Raw genomic sequence first — 6112 nt, 5'->3', positions numbered from 1 at the left:
ATGTGGTGCTGCTTTTGATGAGGTGGTCGATATTGCTCGGCAGATAGAGATGGTCCGCGGTCAGGAGTGTGGTGAGAGAGAGGCCAAAAAGCCTCGAGGTTCGGGTAGTTTTAGTGGTGTACCTTCTAGGGGGCAGTCCTACCCCGACAGGGGTCGTCCTTATATGCACGCTCGACGGCTCTTCCGGCTCATCATGGTGAATTATCTAGCCACGGTTCTTATAGTGCCCGATCAGGCTAGTCTTCATTTAATGCACTACCAACGCAGAGTTCTCACCATGTCTTATCTGCTCAGGTTTGTACAGGTAGTTCCACGGGTTATCAGGATTTGCAGTTCCATCAGAGGAGGTGTTGTTTTGATTGCGAAGACTTTGGTCATATCAAGAGAGATTGCCCTAGGTTGTTGAGTGGGGATTCACAACAGAGTTCTCAGCGGATGGCACCAGCACCAGCAGTTACACCACCCACTCAACCAGCTGGGGGTAGGGGGTAGGTAGCTAGAGGTCGCCCTAGATGGGGAGGCCAATCAGGTGGCGGATAGGCCCGATTCTATGTTATTCCTGCTAGGCCGGACGTTGTTGCTTCAGATGTAGTGATAACATGTATTGTCTCAGTATGCCACAAGGATGCTTCTGTACTATTTGACCCTGGTTCCACTTATTTATATGTATTATCGTATTTTGTTCATTATTTGGATATGCCCCGTGAGTCCTTAGGTTCATCTGTTCATGTGTCTACGCCAGTGGGCGATACTATTTTTATGGACCATGTATATCGATCGTGTGTAGTGACTATTGAGGGATTGGAGACTAAAGTTGATCTTTTGCTGCTTAGTATGGTTGATTTCGACGTGATCTTGGATATGGATTGGTTATCTCTATGTCATGCTATTCTGGATTGTCACACTAAGACCGTGATGTTGGTGATATCGGGGTTGCCAAGGATTGAGTGGAGATGTTCTCTAGACTATGTCCCCAGCAGAGTGATTCCATACTTGAAGGCCTAGCAGATGGTTGGGAAGTGTTGTTTATCTTATTTGGCCTTTGTGAGGGATATTGGTGTTGATACTCCCACTACTGATTCTGTTCTGGTGGTGCACGATTTTTTGAATGTGTTTCCTGTAGACCTTTCGGGTAAGCCGCCTGATAGGGTTATTGATTTTGGTTGCCAAGGATTGAGTGGAGATGTTCTCTAGACTATGTTCCCAGCAGCGTGATTTCATACTTGAAGGCCTATCGGATGCTTGGGAAGTGTTGTTTATCTTATTTGGCCTTTGTGAGGGATGTTGGTAGGGCTGTGCACGGATCAGATCGGATCGGATTTAACATATTTCAGATTCGAATTTTGGATTTCGGATTCTAAAAAATGCAATCCGAATCCGATCCGAATTATATCGGATTGGATCGGATTTTAAAGTTTGGATCGGATCGGATTTCAGATCATATTATTATGCCTCAAAGTTAAACTAATATGTATATTTTCTTTGTAAAAGAGGCAATACATTAAAAAAATTCATGTTTATGCAATTATGAGAGTACTATAGTGCCAATATAGCTAAATCTAGCAATTGTAAAGGTAATAACTTGGAGGTTGATGTAAATGAAGTACTGACTATCCGAAATTAAAGTGTAGTATTTATATATGCCCTAATAATTTTGAATTTTGGATCGGATCGGATTAAAATATACCAATCCGAATCCGATCCGAAATTTTAATAAACACAATCCGAAATCCGATCCAATCCGAAATCCAAAATCCGAAATTGAATGGATCGGTTCGGATTTCGGATATCCGATCCGAATGAACAACCGTAGATGTTGGTGCTGATACTCCCACTATTGATTCTGTTCTGGTGGTGCGAGATTTTTTGAATGTGTTTCCTGTAGACCTTTCGGGTATGCCGCCTGATAGGGTTATTGATTTTGGTATTGACTTGGTGCCGGAAACTCAGCCCATTACTATTCCACCATACCGTATGGCACCAGCTAAGTTGAAGGAATTGAAGGAGCAACTTCAGGAACTCATTGATAAGGGGTTTATCAGGCCCAGTGTGTCACCTTGGGGTGCACCGGTTCTGTTAGTGAAGAAGAAGTATGGTACTATGAGAATATGCATTGAATATAGGCAGTTGAACAAAGTCACAATCAAGAACAAGTATCATTTGCCGCATATTGATGATCTGTTTGACCAGCTTCAGGGAGCGAGGGTGTTCTCTAAGATTGAATTCAGGTTCGGGTAGCACCGATTGAAGATTCGGGACTCTAATATTCTAAAGACATCTTTCAGGACCCATTATGGTAATTATGAGTTCCTCGTGATGTCTTTTGGGCTGACCAACGCCCCAACAGCATTCATGCATCTCATGAAAAGTGTATTTCAGCCTTGTCTTGACTCGTTTGTCATAGTATTCATTGATGATATCCTGGTGTACTCTCGTAGCTAGGAGGAGCATGTTCAACATTTGAGGATTGTGTTGCAGCGGATGAGGGAGGAGAAACTTTATGCCAAGTTCTCCAAGTGTGAGTTTTGGCTTAGTTCGGTGGCGTTCTTGGGGTATGTGGTGCTAGTTAGGGGTGGACATTCGGTACTTCGATTCGGTATTTAAGAATTTTGGTTCGGTATTTCGGTATTCGGATTATCAATTGTGTATACCAAATACCGTACCAAAATATTTCGGTACGGTTCGATATTTTTTATTTTGGTTCGGTATGATTTCGGTTTAAACCATTTTCTTTTTCATGGACCGCAACAAAGGCTTGCTTATCTACAGAAGAGTAGTTAACTTTTAATTAGATTTTCATAGGAAAAAAAGGAACTAATCTATTGATTTAGTAAAACATAAAACATATTGATGCCTGGGGAAAGAAAAAATCACGTACCTTGGTCAGTATAAGCAATTGAAACTTTTAAGGTTATGAAAATGAACAACAGAACAAGCATAAAAGAAGTTAAACTTAAGGACACCATTTTGATTCTTTCTTTTAGTTAAGGGTATATTTATAGAAAGGAAAGTGGGAGATTTATAGAAAGCTCAAATTCCAAACCCAAGTCAAAGCTAGGGTTAGAACAACTAACTTTTTATCATTGCTTAAAAAAATGATATACTAGGCAGTACCTGGGAAAACTCAAAAGACTTTACTAATAGAAAAAGGAGCAGTGAACAAAATAAAACAATTAAGAAGTGGAAGATGGTCTTTTCTTCGTAAACTATTTCGGTATACTAAAATATCAAAAATTCAATACCGTATATCGTACCGAATTACCAAAAAACCAAATTTTCTGTACCGAAATAAACCGAAATATCGAAAAAATCGAAATCGAAATACCAAAATAATTTTGTTCGGTTCGGAATTTGGTTTTTTGGATTTTATGCCCACCCCTAGTGCCAGTGAGGGGATTTAGGTGGATCCGAAGAAGATAGAGGCGGTTCAGAGTTGGCCCAGACCATTCTTAGCTACGAAGATTCAGAGCTTTCTCAGCTTGGACGGTTATTACCGTCGCTTCGTGCAGGCTCTTGACCAAATTAATCCAAAAGGGTGTTCCTTTCAGGTGGTCAAATGAGTGTCACTACTACAAAAATTACTAATTGCGGCTATTATTTAGTGGCAATAAGTGATTTGCCGCTAATTGATTCCCGTCACTCAAATATTACTGGCAATAAATTAATTGCTAGGAATAGATACATTTATAGTGGCAATTGAAAGAAATAGCCATTAAAAGTTTAATAAAAAGCCAACTTTTAGTATTTTATATTCCCTCCAACTTTTTTCTTCTAAATTTTCACTCCCGCTCACACATTCCCTCCCTGTAAATCACAAAAAATACCCACTAAATTCAATTCTAATTCAGCCACCATCCAGATACTCATTTTTCTTCTTTTTTTATTTACCCCAATTTCCCTTGCTGACTATCATCCGACCATCCGACCAGGTTATCCAATAAATATCTCTCTCTCATATATATATATATATATATATAATTTTTATTTGCTTCGGTGTATAGGCTTTATTTTTATATTTGTATCAGGAACCTCATCTCTTGTTAGCCTCCACTAATTTTCAGAAATTTTTCAAACTCTGAGCCCTAGGTTTGGCTTTTATCCTTTATCTTTCTATTTTTGTTCTCTGTATTTTGACTAATTTTTTATTTTAGTATTTTATTTGTGCCCTAGTTGTTAACTTATATATGCTCAATTTTCGCTACAAATTTCTCATAATATATGTACCAAGCTAGCTATCGTATACTTAGGTATTTGTTGTGTGGTGGTGATGGATTATTAGACACTATCAAAGTTCCTCTGTTTAATTTAGTAAATTGAGTGTCGGAATAGTGATATTTACCCAAAGATTTGAGGATGCTATACTTTATAATTCTGATAATTTTTTTGCTTTATTTGAACAATTGAAGCGATGATAATTGAATGTTGTCTCTGATGATTAGTAGGCCTTCTTGGGATGATATTGGTAGACTAGGTTATACGAGCTTATAGTACACAATAATTGTATATGAAACTAAGAACTCCGAGTAGAGAAGGGCAATAATAAAAAAAAATTATAACTTGAATTGTGTTGAGTAGAAATCTGAAATGAGAGTTATAAGTTGCAAAATTCTTGTGACAAATGCTTTTGACTTGCTACTATTTTCCGATATGCTTTCTTTTTTCTGTTAAGATTTGAGTGCCTTGTTCGGGAAATTATGCTCCATTTGTTTATGAGTACTTTGTCAGAGGTAAAATATATGCCCCGAAAGATTTATATTTGACAGCTCAAAGGGCAGGTAATTTCTTGTTACTGATGTTCTTCTCGTTTTTGTAGTTAAGTAATTCTTATTTAAAATGAAATACTTTGTTGCAATATTATGTTTCATGCCTCGGTAGTATAACTCTATGGACTCTGTCTCTAATATAATATATTCTAGGCCTTAATATTTTATTGTCTCTGTAAATTCAATTTTTCTCTACTAAAAAAATCAGCTGTTCTTATCGAAATAGCAGCCTCCATATAATGTAGCAACTTTGTTGCCTTATAGTGCTAATTAATTTCTCGATGTTATTTACGGATTGTAAGGTATTACATAATTGAAGAAAAATAGTGTTCTTTTATTTTCACTTCTCTCATATCGTAGGAGCTCTTGTTTTATCATACCGTAGGAGCTCTTGTTTTATCATACCTGCATTTATCAAGTGAAATGCTCATTTCTTCTTTGTTCTTTTGCTTGATGAGTGTCTTTACTGATTAAGTGATATATGGTGACCTCCAATCCAAACAAATAGTACATAATATATTCTTTTGTCATCCCATTTAATTTTATGAAAATGTATATCTTCATAGGTTTATATTCTTCAGTTGATAATGTTTAAGGATATGCCAGACAATATTTATTAGCAATATGTGAAGTAGCTTGTTAGTAGAGGAGCTGTGAAAATGCTTTGAATTTCGACATTTTATTATGTGTATATATCTTACACAGATGAATTTATGAACTATATTTGACATTTATTTTGTTGTCTTTCTAGGTCATATTGTCACGTCCTTAGTTGTTAACTAAGTACACGTGCGGCACTTGACAACTCGCTCACGATCTTGCACAACTTGCTCACGTTCTTGCTATGCCAAGTCAGCCTTACTACCTTTAAGATCGCTAAGAGAATGGAAGAAAGAACACAAGAGAATTGTTCAAGGAAGTTTTGTATTAGAGAAAACTTGAATTGTTTACTTGATGAATTACAAATGAATGACCACATTTATATACTAGTTTTCTAGGGGCTAGTGTGTAAATATTAATTATTACACAAGTCCTTGATATTTACAAGATAAGGGCTTTTTTTAGAATTTTTTTACAAGCCTAGAAGATTCCAAGGACTTTCTTAGCAAATCAATAAAGATTTATGTTCTTCCTAAGGAAATATCCATACCTCTTTAGAATCCTCTCACAAATGCTAGCATTCTTCTTATGTAAACTTCCACATGGCATTAATATATGCCAAATGACGCCTATGTGGCATGATGACATGGCGGGTCATCACACTCTCCCCCACCCAATATTGCGATGACCGCGGCGCAATGCTGCTGCATAAACTCTCGGATCTTATCTTTGAATTGCCACAAGTCTTC

At 37.3% G+C, this 6112-nt stretch overlaps 1 long non-coding RNA gene across 2 annotated transcripts; it reads left to right on the top strand.

Moving 5' to 3' along the window:
• The first annotated feature begins 3724 nt into the window (after positions 1–3724).
• Positions 3725–5896, top strand: LOC142174940 (uncharacterized). Of its 2 annotated transcripts, none has more exons than XR_012704088.1 (2): positions 3725–3929; positions 5515–5896. It is a non-coding gene; the product is annotated as an uncharacterized LOC142174940 (long non-coding RNA). The 2 variants fall into 2 exon arrangements; XR_012704087.1 differs by lacking the exon at positions 3725–3929 and adding an exon at positions 3936–4086.
• Positions 5897–6112: the final 216 nt, after the last annotated feature.

This window comes from Nicotiana tabacum, chromosome 20 (genome assembly GCF_000715075.1).
Source record: "Nicotiana tabacum cultivar K326 chromosome 20, ASM71507v2, whole genome shotgun sequence".
NCBI classification, from domain to species: Eukaryota; Viridiplantae; Streptophyta; class Magnoliopsida; order Solanales; family Solanaceae; genus Nicotiana; species Nicotiana tabacum.
The sequence above is the reverse complement of the archived record's forward strand: the minus strand, read 5'-3'. Positions and strand labels throughout refer to the sequence as shown.